General features: G+C 38.1%; 1 long non-coding RNA gene across 1 annotated transcript in view; it reads left to right on the top strand.

Moving 5' to 3' along the window:
* Positions 1-14106, top strand: part of LOC118766116 — a 15724-nt gene extending 1618 nt beyond the window's left edge. Inside the window, exon 2 of the long non-coding RNA XR_005002040.1 lies at positions 13932-14106. This is a non-coding gene — a long non-coding RNA (uncharacterized LOC118766116). The remainder of the gene's footprint in view (positions 1-13931) is intronic.
* The last annotated feature ends 303 nt before the right edge of the window (positions 14107-14409 follow it).

Here is a 14409-nt window from a genome sequence, read left to right on the forward strand (position 1 = left end):
TTGAACTCAGAACGTAACGGCAGACAAAATACCACTAAGCATTTCGCCTGGTGTACTAACGATTCTGCCAGCTCACCGCCTTAAGAGACACTCATCTAGCACCTCTTAACTCTTTCTCTGTCTCTCTTTTACTCTGTCTTTCTCTCTCTCTTGCTCTCTATCTCTATACAATGCAAAGCATAACTGGAGAAATCAACCAACCAACCAACCAACATGATATCTGCTGTTATTATTATAGACATATCTCACAGTATATCATGTGTTGATCACATTCTCATTCAGGATATCATAGCATCACATCATTCATCGTTTCCCATTGGCTCATTTATTTCAGTGAAAGAAATCTTCTTGGTGTAACAGCACAGGATTGCTTCAAGTTCTGCTGTTCGTTTAAACCTTTCGTTACCAACCCGGCTGAAACCGCCTCTGGCTCTGAGTACAAATGTCTTGTTTTCATAAGTTTTGAATTAAATTCTTCCACCAAAACTTAGTCACAATTTATGTTCCTAACACTAGCTGAATGATAACTAAGTTATTTTACTAAAGTCTTTGTTATATTTAAAATTAATTGAAAGAAACACAGAAATATGGTAAGAAAAGGGTTAATATTATTAAATATCTTACACAGGACACACACAAACATGGTTTCCTGATCTCACATCTTGAAGGACTTCGGGATTCAGCCAGCCATCCAGCCACCCATTCACCCAGCTACCTGTACATTGCTGCCATCTTAACATGCACATAGAACAATGCAACTTACTTATGCTGACCACAGACTCTATATTATTGGATTATCTATAAACCAACCTATTTCTCTTTCTCTTTGCATGTGTACATGTGTGTGTACACTCATCATACCTGTCTAAATAGCAAATGCTGCATTTATCATTTAAACAGGTCTGACAAATATAGGATCTTTCTTTGGACCACTTCGGGTCTGCTTCTTACACGAAGCCCCTGCAGCCTGCATATGAATAAACATGTAATACCTTTTAATAAGTAAATACGTGTGTGTGTGTGAATATATAATAAACAATTAAAAAACAGGTGCATTCTCACCTGAGAATTCGGCATTTTTTATGCTAATTGTAAATTTATTTCTCTCTCTCTCTCTCTCTTTCATATGTGTTTATCTTCTGAGAATATTTAATTAATGTATCTATTTGTGTGTCTATATGTATATATGTATATATGTTTTCTTATATATATATCAAGACTAACTGTTTACTTGTTTTACTCTCTCTCTCTACATATATATATATATATATATATATATATATATATATATATATATATATATATATATATATATATATATATATATATAGTGAAAATAATTAAAGGGCGGGCAGCAGGCTGCCTCGCCGCATACCGGAGGAATTAGAAATGGCAGTCAAAGACTGTTTTTTCCATTTTCTATAAGTGGATTTTCCAAATACGACGAACCCTGCGATTCACATACGCAAAAAACGGAGTGGCAAATAAACGAAACCAATCTCTTACCGTTAATGATGAACATGTTTCTAGATCACAAGCACGAAAATAGCTTGATTTCCTTTATCAACACCATATTCGATAGATTTAGTAAATGCCACAAGCCCTCACTTCTGACCAAGTATATATATATACCATGTCCTCGCATTGTCGTTTTTTCCTGTGTTTTTTCTTCAATTTTTGGGATTAATTATATATACGTATATATACCCACACACACATGTGTACGAATGTATATATATATACATGTTTCTATGTATGTGATGGTAGACAGTCATAATCCAAGGAAGATAATGAAATATGCTTTCATTGCCTGTGAATGAGCATCTGAGTTCTGAGACCAAAATCAGTTGCTCAGACAGAGCCATAAGTGGAGAATGGAACATTTTGTGAACAAGAAGGAAAGGAAGATTTTCTCTGTCTCTCAAATCTTGCCTAGAAGTGCTGCGATCACCCCTCAGCTCAAATGTTGACTAATTCCTTGAAGCTCCAGTGGGCCACTCACATAAGAATACACCCATGGTCCCGTATTCATATGATTACAGTTTAGGGCCCAATTCAGGTAGAATTTGAGGTTCCCCTTGAGCCTCTTCTTTGAGTAATCCTAGGGCTAAATTGCCATGCTCCAGTTCTCCATAGAATGGCTGTTGCTGCATCATGGAGCCATTCTGATGGATCAAGTGATCTGTCTGTCTGAGCTGAGCTTTGGTAATCCTCTCCTTGATGCTTGTTGGTTCTGTTTACAATGGTGAGGTTGGAGATACGGCTGCGCTTGGGAATTTCTATGTTGGATCACAGGTTGAGTGGAGGACTGTGAAAAGGCTCTGGCCATTTTGACATTTGTATGATACATCATCACAGTCATTATCAACACCACCACAATTTTCATATTTTAAAGTAATTCTAAATTAAAACTTCTCACCAGGATTTCATGTTTAAAAAGCAAAGTCCCTGGAATTTTTTGAAAGGAGGGTACAAGGCTGGAAGAGAATACAATTCCACGAGAAAAAGGGTATAATAACATTATTTAGAAGGGTGCACTTCTTTTCTTGAGTGGAACACATTCCCCTCAGGCCCTCTCTTTTGGTCTGCCCCTGTTTAATTATGCTCCCAAAGTTTTTGTTTAATAATGTGGTGAAACTGATCCTTCTAAGGTCACTCGAAAACAACAACAACAACAACACACTGTATCATCTGTCTTACGGCTGATCTCTTGTTGATGTTTGACCCTAGGACAGCAACGTTCAAGCAGCCATATGATCAGGAGACATTCTAGCCATGACCGTCCTGAGTAATTTCTATATTAGGGAATATATTATCCAATGTGTCCGTCCTTTTTTTAGGACAGTAGGGTAAGATTTGAGGAACATTTGGCTATTGTTTTTGGCAGATCAAGCAATCATACCGAGGCATTTTTGTGAGCTTGATCACTCAACCGGTTCAGTATGAGTGGAGCAAGTTGTCAACCTAGCAGACTGAGGCAAGCATTTGCTATATACCTTTATGCCACAACAACCAGCACAATGGCCTTGGGACAATTCCAGTCGATGACCTAATGGGGAGTAATCCAGCTTCTGGGTCTGTTTCTTGTATGCAGGGGACAGGACACAACCCCAGGGTTTGTCTTCTGTGAGCAGAGGACGGGACAAGATGGTAGGACAGCTGCAGGACATGTGACAGCTACAAATATTTAGATTGATAAAATACCAGACAACTTTGGTAAGCCTGAGGCTATAGTAGAAGACACTTGCCCAAGGTGCCATGCAGTGGGACTGAACCCGGAACCATGTGGTTGGTAAGTAAGCTACTCATCACACAGCCACTTCTACACCTATATGCACAATTTTGTGTTAACTCCTATTAGCAAATGAAACATGTGTAATGGTGAATAAGTAATATCAAACATTTTTCAATCTCTTCTTTTGATTCAAAATATAGATATCAGTGATTTTCAACCATATTTTATTTATGGACCCTTTTAATACCTATTTTATTCCGATGGACCCCACACACAGCCACTTCTACCCCCTTGATATGGTTGAAGTGTAACCAATTTTATTGCATGTAAATTTTAACAACAAAGTCTTACACGGATCCCCAAGGGTCATATGAACCCTGGCCTAGTATTTCCAGTATTAAATGGAGGTGAGATAAATCTCCACCTGGATGAATGACAGCCTCTCACAGATTGCTTTTCCCAAGCAGGAAAAAATACTACTCTGCAATAATAACTAACAAATCACTCATCCTATCAACAGAGGTGCCACTGCTCGGGGCTGTGGGTCGTTCCATCTGCATGGTACCTATCTACAGCCAGGTAAACTGGGCTGTTTGAAGGTTAAACTTACCTCACCACCCAAAAATACCCGGAGCCAAAGACAGAACAGAAACTGCTGGCCACCACACTCCTGGCTGCCCATCATCCCACTATCCTCTTGGTCATGCCCCGCTGTCCTTACAAAGTGCTTCTTTCACTGATTTGTTATTAGACTGTGGCCATGCTGGGGCATGGCACTCAAGGGTCGTAGCTTATATCAGTGAAGTTGCATGGCTTGCGGTTAGTGTATTCGCCTCACGAGTTCAATTCCTGGATGGACAAGATGTTTTATTTCACATTGCCCCAGTTCACCCAGTTGGAAAAAATGAGTTATACCAGTAATACAAAGGGGCCAGTTTTGGCACATTCTGTGTCACACTGAATCTCCTCTCATAACTATGTTCACAGTACACACGTGTCTGTAGAGTGCTCGGCCACTTGCATGTTAATTTCATGAGCAGGCTGTTCTGTTGATCGAACAAACTGGAACCCTCATCGAGTGACCAGCCTCATCATTCACCAGAGACAAAATGTAAAAGAAACGTTTGGCATAAAGGGAGATAAACAGCCATGAGTGCTGCAGTCCAGCTTCTGGTACAAACATTATCCTTTGATGGTAGTGCAATCTTGTAGGATGAGAATGCAGTGATTTACAGGGTAATCATCATCATCATCATCGTTTAATGTCCGTTTTTCATTGTAGCATGGGTTGGATGGTTCGACCAGGGTCTGGGAAGCCAGGAGGCTGCACCAGGCTCCAGTCTGATCTGGCAGTGTTTCTACAGCTGGATGCCCTTCCTAATGCCAACCACTCCATGAGTATAGTGGGTGCTTTTTATGTGCCACCAGCACAGGTGCCAGGGGAGGCTGGCAACAGCCATGATCGGTTGATGCTTTTTACGTACCACCAGCCCGGAAGCCAGCCAAGGTGGCACTCGTTATTCAAAATTGGCAAGATGAACACAAGAGTAAAGAAGACCACTTGAACAGGAACCCCCAGTCATAGGATCTTAATATAACTGAACATTTATGGTGCATCAAAAGTTCTTAGCTTGTATGAGCCAATACCTCAGGGTATTAAAGCTATGGTTGATGCCAAAGGTGGACCTGTCCTGTATTAAATAATTAAATTTCCATTTAACAAGGTATTCTCATTTTTTGTCCATCCCCTGAATATGTGTGTGTGTGTGTCTATTTTTTTCAAGTTGAGGCACTAATACATTATTTACATTATTTACATTTGACAGATATTTGCCCTCATCTTTGTTGTTGAGAAGCAGCACATGTGCTAGGACACAACAACCTCCTAAGCAGGCCAAGTGCAGAAATGAATAGCATATGGGAACTGGTATTAAGGAAGGATAGGAAAATATTAGATTTATAAGCCCTAAAAATTCACTCCATAATTGGCATAATGGTTAAGAGAGCAGGCTACTAACCCCAAGATTCCGAGTTCAATTCCAGCCAGTGACTTGAATAAAAACAATAATAATAACATGGAAAAATACCTTAGGAATGAGAACCCAGGTTCGAAATTTCCCCAAGATAGCTGATGAAAGTTGGAGGGTATATCAGCTGAAATGTGTTAATAACAAACAAGATGAGGACAAATATCTGTCAAATGTAAATAATGTACATAATTCCTCATCTCTTAAATATAGAACTGTGTTGAGGCATTAATCTTTCACTGATCTTGAGTTACCCATTTCTTATTTCTCAAGTTTCCTTCAAGACTGAAAGAATCATGAACCTCAGCATAGTGAATGATTGCAAATTGCTTCGAGTGAATGAATGAAAAAAAAATACTCCATGACATGCATCGAATACTTTACTCTTTCAAATATATATCCAAACACACATACACATACACACACATATTATATAGACTGGGTTAAAATCCAACATCTGCTTATTTCAGAATTCCAAATCCTTATGTAGATATTATAACAGTGTGAGCGATGCATGAGCTGAAAATTCTGGAAAACAGTTTTTGCAGAGAGAGAGAGAGAATTAAACATTGATGTAATATTCTTTTCTACTCTAGGCACAAAGACTGAAATTTTGTTTTGGTGGGGGCATTTGGTTAGATCAACCCCTGTATGTAACTGGTTCTTCATTTATCAACCCTGAAAATTGAAAAGCAAAGTCGACCTCAGCGGAATTTGAACTCAGAATGTAAAGACAGATGAAATACCTATTTCTTTACTACCCACAAGGGGCTAAACACAGAGGAGACAAACGGATTAAGTCGGTTAGTTTGACCCCAGCACGTAACTGGTACTTAATTTATCGACCCCGAAAGGATGAAAGGCAAAGCTGACCTTGGTGGAATTTGAACTCAGAACGTAGTGGCAGACGAAATATGGCTACGTATGTTGGGGGGACAAACACAGACACACAAACATATACACGCGCATACATATATACGACGGGCTTCTTTCAGTATCCGTCTACCAAATCCACTCACAAGGCTTTGGTCAGCCTGAGGCTATCATAGAAGACACTCGTCCAAGGAGAGGATAGGGCAAGATGGTAGGACAGCTGCAGGACATGTGACAGCTACAAATATCTAGATTGGTAAAATACCAGACAACTTTGGTAAGCCCGAGGCTATCAGAGAAGACACTCGTCCAAGGTGCCATGCAGTGAGACTGAACCCAGAACCATGTGGTTTGTAAGCAAGCTACTCACCACACAGTCATTTCTACACCTATATGCACAATTTTGTGTTTACTCCTATTAGCAAACGAAACATGTGTAATGGTAAATAAGTAATATCAAACATTTTCAATCTCTTGTTTTGATTCAAAATATAAATATCAGTGATTTTCAACCATATATTATTTATGGACCCTTTTAATACCTATTTTATTCTGATGGGCCCCACGAGCCATAGAATGCTTAAAGACTCCTATTAAATTTTTTAATTGTATATTATTAGGAATTTTATAAGAAAATTGTTAAAATATTTTGTGTATTGTAAAAAAAAAAGTATAATCAAATTTATTGCACATTAATTTTAACATTTTATATGGACCCCTAAAGGTCATAAGTACCTTGGTTGAAAACTACCCTGGCATATATATATATATATATATATTATATATATATATATATATATATATATATATATATAATATATATATACATATACATATATGTATACATATATATATATACATGTATGTATGTATGTATGTATGTATGTATGTATGTATGTATGTATACACACACATGTATGTATGAAGCATTCAGCTCTCCCATGACCCTGTGTATATGACTGTGTGACTGTATATTTATGCTTGATAATGATGATGTTGTTGTTGATGATGATGCTCAGTGTCAAAATGCTGCTCTAAGTCCGTACTTTGTTCACTCCACTGTATACAGAGGTTGAGATTGTGCAACCCCGAAGCAGCCCTTCCCAAATGGTCACCTGACCTACCACTCGTCACGTGACACAAGCAGCCTTCCAATCCAACGTGACATGATGCATAATGGATGAATCAATACATTTATTTCCTGAACCCAAAATCATCATTTAACATCCATTATTATTATTATTATTATTATTAGTAGTAGTAGTAGTAGTAGTATCAAAGAAGCTTGAGAGGCAGTTGGATGGAACCTACACTCGCCTCCTTTCGAGAGCTCAAAATCTCTCGTGGAAGCGTCATCCAACCAAAGTACAAATATATGGGAAACTACCACCTGTGTCATCTCTTGTGAAAGGTAGGAGAGTCCAGTTTGCTGGACATTGTTGTAGAGCTGAAAACGAGGCAATTTCTACTCTTCTCCTCTGGAAGCCATCTACTCGCAATACCAGAGGGCGCACACTCTCCTACCCTGATATAATCTCCAGGGATACAGGCATCCAGCAACAGGACCTCCGTAATGCTATGGTGGACCGTGAAGTCTGGCGTAGCATGGTAAATTCCATTGTCTCGACCATGGTCGAACAATGATGATGATGAGTAGTACCAAAGTGGTGAGCTAGTAGAATCATTAGCAATTTTGGATAAAATGCTGAGGGGCATTTTGTCCATCTGTTATATATGTGTGTGTGTGTGTATTTGTTCAAATTCTGCCAAAGTCGACTGCTTTTTATCTTTCTCAGGGTCGATAAATATCAATTGAGTGGGATGGGGCGTTTCCAATGCAATCAACTTACTCCCCCCCTTGCCCTTAATTGCTGGCCATGCGCCAAAATTCGTAAGCATTATCATTATTATTGTTGTTGTTGTTGTTGTTGTTAAGACAGCAAAATAGCCGAATCATTAGCACATCAGACAAAATACCTGGTGGTATTTTGTCTGACTCTTTACATTCTGAGTTCAAATTCCACCAAAGTCAATTTTTGCCTTTCACCATTTCAGGGTCAAAAAGAAAAAACCAAGTACTGGTCAAGTAGTGGTGTTGATGTAATTGCTTAACCCCACAGGCTGCTGACCTTGCATTAAAATTTGAAACAATTAATATTTATTTATTTATTTTTTTCAGGTATATGGCATAGTGGTTAAGAGCGCGGGCTACTAACCCCAAGATTCCGAGTTCGATTCCAGGAAGTGACCTGAATAATAATAATTATTATTATTATCATCATTATTATCAACAAGGCAGTGTGGAGGCAGGATTGTAAGCACGCTGGGCAATATGTCTACCTGCATTCTGTCTGTCTTCATGTTCTAAGTTCAAATTCCACTGAGGTTGACCTTACCTTTCATCCTTTTGGAGATTGATAAGTACCAGTTGAATACTGGGGTTGAGGTAATCAACAAGACCCCTCCCCCAGCGGTGCTAGCTTTGTGCTAAAATTTGAACCCATTCTTCTTCTTCTTCTTATTATTATTATTATTACTCAGAAAGTGTTAAAGGCAGTCAGCCCTTCCTGTACAAGTTGCTGTCAGAATGTTTTGTCTTTTATCATTCGGAGTTAAAAATCTGGCTACAGTTGATCCTGTCTTTCATGCCCCTGGGATCAAGTAATTTACCTTGCTCCAATTTGAAATATTAGACCCATCATCATCATCATCAACATTGCTTTGATGCCCAGTTTTCCATGCTTGCAAGGATCAGATGAGATTCACTGAGACAGATTGTGCTACGGCTGGATGCTTTTCCTGTCATCAACCCTCACCCATTTCCAAGCAAAGTAGTGTTTCTCCCTCGTCTGGACATATTTTCATAGAAGACTGCTAACAAATCATATTCCTTAGACTGGGTCTTTAGATTCACCTGTGACAAATACAATGTGTCTGTTCTCTCCCAAACACCGCAAAGCCTTATTTGGTTACGGCTAGGGTCCAGGGCCCAGTGTATAGAAATATAAGGGTTTAACACCAGGGCCCAGTGTACAGAAATATAAGGGTTTAACACCAGGGCCCAGTGTATAGAAATATAAGGGTTTAACACCAGGGCCCACTGTACAGAAATATAAGGGTTTAACACCAGGGCCCAGTGTATAGAAATATAAGGGTTTAACACCAGGGCCCAGTGTGCAGAAATATAAGGGTTTAACACCAGGGCCCAGTGTACAGAAATATAAGGGTTTAACACCAGGGCCCAGTGTATAGAAATATAAGGGTTTAACACCAGGGCCCAGTGTACAGAAATATAAGGGTTTAACACCAGGGCCCAGTGTACAGAAATATAAGGGTTTAACACCAGGGCCCAGTGTATAGAAATTTAAGGGTTTAACACAGACATCAGAAATGAGAGGATTAAATTGTCACAATCAACTGACTTGGGGCCCCAGAGCTGTTGTTATTTAGTATTAGGTAAACCCTGATCAAAGGAATTCCATCCGTGACCATCCAATCTTTTGTAAGGAACCCAAAGCCATATCCTTCAGTATCTTTTTTGAAGAGAAAAAGGTGAGATCTGAAGGGAGTTTAGGCTGCTATTTTTAGCGCTCTGAGTCATCATGCAGAAGTTCTCTGAACAAATGAGATGATGATTGGTACAGAGTAAGTGGAGTGGGGTGGGGACAGATGTCACTTCACTACCACCCAGGGGCCAATGAAGAGGAGTAAGTGAAGAAAGAGTAAACAGTCATAAATATATATGGGATGGGGGGGAATAATTTCTAAAAGAGGTGCAATGAGGGGGGAGGGGTGGGTGATTACCCCCTTCGGCATTCAGATTATTCTGTCAAATGTAATCCTTATTTATTCCCATTGTTTTGGATTAATCATGGATTATCTTGCTGCTTTGGGACTTTGATGGTGTGATTGTTTATGGTTTGAACGACATTGTAGGATAGGTATGAGAGGTCAGAGCTGGACAGTTTGAATGTAAATCAGGGAGAATATTTAAGCTGGATGGACCGAAGTCTGTGCAAAGATTTGTTTCCAGTGATGAGAAGGGTGCACAATCCTTTACAACACACCTGGACTTATCCACAACTGGCCCAACGGCGAGGAAGAGATCCAGGGCATCTGGGATTAGGGACCGTGTCCACAGTATGTAGTGGATTGCCTTGGCTTTGTCCGGTTGTAGCTAATAGCAACATGAAACAGAACTAGTCTCCAAATGCCGGACAGGCACAGAGTGTGTGTGACCAGAGGAGTTTAAATGTTAAAGGCTCAAAATGGACTCCCACCACTGGACTGCTGCATAATTTTATTGACCCCTAAAAGAATGACCAGCACAGTTGACCTTGGCAGGAATTGAACTTAGAACATAAAGGACCTGGAAAAAATTCAACAAGGCAGTTTGTATGATGCTCTCCTGATTCTGCCATTTCTCTATCTTCAATAATAAAGATGGATTTTTCATTAAGGTATAAAGCCAGGATTTGGAGGGGATAGAGGTTAGTAGATACCATGGACCCCAGTACTTTCCTGGTACGTTATTTTATCAACCAAAGAGGAATGAAAGCAAGATTGACCTCAGCATGATTTGAACTCAGATTATGAAGCAGTGGCTCTCAACCATTTTACTACCTGGGCCAGATCCAAAACCTGGATCTTTTTAGGGGGCTGTACCAAAAAAAAAAAAAAAAGAAAGAAAAAAAACAAAAAAAACAAAAAAAAAGAAAAGTAAAATGCAAGTCAATTAAAGAAAAATTTATTATATTTATCGCAGGAGGACCATTGAGGGCCACATGAGGCCCTGGGGGAGGTCCATGGTTGAGATTCACTGATGTAAAGAGTCAGACGAAGTACGGTGAAATATCTTTTCCAATGTGCTAACAGTTCTGCCATTCGCACCATCTTATAATAATAATAATGACAATAATGATAATAATCCTTTCTATTATAGGCACAAGGCCTGAAATTTGTAGGGAGGGGATCAGTCGATTACAATGACCCCAGTGTTTCACTGGTACTTAATTTATCAACCCTGAAAGGATGAAAGGCAAAGTCGACCTCAGCGGAACAACAATAATAATTATAATGGTTTCAAACTTTGGCGCAAAGCCAGCAATTTTTTAGTGGGAAGGAGGGTCAGTTGATTACGTTGACCCCAGTACTTGACTGGTACTTTATTTTATTGACTCTGAAAGGGTGAAAGGTAAAGCTGCCCTCAGCAGGATTTGAACTCAGAAAGTGAAAGAGTCAGAACAAATACTGCTAAGCAATTTGATGTTGTAACCCACTCAACTAATTCACTTTGCTAATAATAATAATAATAATAATAATAATAATAATGTTATAGTAATGATTATTTTATACAAGACGAGTGGATGGTGATGATGGTGGTGATGGTGATGCTGGTGATTGACCCTAGGTCAACCTGGAGTGAACAGACCAATGGTCAAAGATGTTCCAGCCAGCCATGACACACCTGTCATTTATTCAGTTTTAGAGTGTGGCCGAGGATGTGATTTGAGGGAGATTTAGCTGTAATTTCTGGCATCTTGAGTGACCATGTGGAGGCTCCATTGTTGGCTCATGGCAACATTGGTAGAAAAGGTTTCAAGAGAAGACAAGAGAGGAGAAAGAGGCAGAGCGGGAGGAGAAAGACAGGAAATAGTATGTAATGTTAAGGTTTAGACAGAGACAATTCCACAGACCTGCAGTGAATTCTTTGTGAGGGTTTTGATATGTTTTTGAAATCTATATTACATTGTATAGTATTATGCATTTTTGGATATTATATTTGCAGCTCTGTTCAACGAAAATCTTGCTAAACTTTGGTAGAACATATCTGTCTTTACATAAGTATATACACATAACTGCTTGCACACCGACACATCGATTCCACAGAATGAAGAATGTGGAACAGTTCCACCAATTGAAAACATGGTTTTTTTTTTTTGGGAAATAAAACTAAAGAACAAATGTAAAAAAAACCTTTTAAATATAAAGAAAAATTTAAATAAAAAAATACTGTCCAATGATTAAAAAAATTAATAAAATATAAATATAAAAATTATATAAAAAAAGATTTCTACAAAATTCTATTTTGGTTTATTTTTCTTTCTTTCTAAAATATTTTAAAACATCAAAACGTCCATTTTAGAATAGAATGTATGTATATAAACACACACACACCCATATATATATATATATATACACACACACACACACACATACACATTCATTCACATATATTATGCTTGTATGTACAGCTAAGCAGTACAACCCTACACAGACACACACACACACATATATACAAATATATAAACAAATAAACATGACAATTTATATAGCATGTTGCACAGGTGTCATTAACCTCCCAACCATGCCAGACCAGCAAAATCATTAAAGTACAGCAAACCAGGGCAAACTAAATCGTTCTTAAAATAGTCCAGTCCAGTTTACAGCTCTCTTAATCAGACCATTCCAAAACCATTTTTCAGTGCAAAACCAGACCAAACTGGTCTGCCTAGACTAGACCAGACTGGCCCAACCTCAACCAGTTTAGACTAGCCCAGATGAAACCAGTTTAGACAGAATTCAGATCAACCTTAGCCAGTTTAGATGACATCAGACCACGTCAGTTTAGACAAGGTAGAATCAGCTTCAACCAGCTTAAACAAGATCTAATTTAGTCGGTTGGACAAGATTAGACCAAATCAATTTAGACAAGACCAGATTAGCGTGAACCAGCATACATTAGACCAGCTCATTCCAAACCAGTTAAAACCAGTTTAAACATTTACAAACAGATTCAGTATAGTCCAGACCTTAAGGCCAGACAACAAAAAGTCAATAAGCTATATATATATAATACATATATGTGTGTGTGTGTGTGTGTGTGACTGACCATAAAGGAAGCAAGAGGAATATAAAGTAGTTCACATGACAACAGACTAATCTACGAGGAAGGGGATGTGAGAATAGAATGGTTCTTCGGTTCTTCTCTCTTCTCAAGAGTTTCAGAGTCTTTTAAAAGAAAAAAAAAACAAGTGTCCAATTGGTGAAACATTGGAAGAAAAGGTTTAAAAAAAAAAATGAAACATTTCATTTCGTCTGTTAATGGTGCAATCCTTTAAGTTTTGTGAATGGTCAGGAGAAAAAAAAAAGACAAAAATAGATGGGAGAAAAAATGGTAAAAAAAAAAAAAGTAAAATGACAGCAGTTGTTATAAAGACAATATTCATGGAGATTAGAAGGGTCCAGGGGGATAAACAGTTGAGTCTTTGGTTTGTTTTGTTTTTATTATTATTATTATTTTTATTTTTTGCATCAGGAGGGGGCAATCCCTCTTCCCTTCATTTTCTGATTTCAAAGTGTTTAAAAATGTGACTTTTTTTTCTTTTTGGTGTCATTTCTTTCAGAGCTCTCTCGCCCCGATTCAATTTAAATTATCAATTGCATTTTTTTCTTTATTATTTTCACTTATTTTCCATTAAAAAAATGTTTTCATTTCATTTTAAACAATACTACATTCATATACATAAAGTATACACATATATATATATATATATATATATATATATATATATATATATATATATGTGTGCATGTGTGTGTGTGTATATATATATATATATACTTATATATTTGTGTGTGCATCTGTATATACATATATTAATATTTTCTTTTCGACTTCTTGTTCTTTGGTTTTCTTATTTGGCTTCTTTGCGTTTCATCAATTATTTTTCTGTCGTTCAAAACCTCAACATTTCAAATAAACAGCAAGAATCTACACATGTATGTGTGTGGAGGGGAGGGGCACATGTTTTCATTGGTTGCTCATTGTTTGAAATCCAAACATCTTCACAGCACCGAGGATGTTGTGGCTATGCTCCAGTCTTTACAAACGGATCAAGTGATTGTCTTGGCAGTGGAATTATAACAAAACAGATATTCTCTGATATAGTAATACGATAACAACACAAATAATAATAAAAAAAAAAAAATAATTATTATTATTATTATAGGCACAAGGCCTGAAATTTGGGGGGGGGGAGGGAGCAAGTCCATTACATCAACCCCTGTGTGTAACTGGTACTTATTTCATCGATGCCAAGAGGATGAGAGGCAAAGCTGACCACGGCAGAATTTCAATTTGGAACATGAAGACAGACAAAATGCCGCTAAGCATTTCGTCCAGTGTGCTGACGATTCTGCCAGCTCACCACCTTAATAATAATAATAATAATCCTTTCTACTATAGGCACAAGGCCTGGAATTTTGGGGAGA

This window comes from Octopus sinensis, linkage group LG14, assembly GCF_006345805.1.
Source record: "Octopus sinensis linkage group LG14, ASM634580v1, whole genome shotgun sequence".
Lineage (NCBI taxonomy): Eukaryota > Metazoa > Mollusca > Cephalopoda > Octopoda > Octopodidae > Octopus > Octopus sinensis.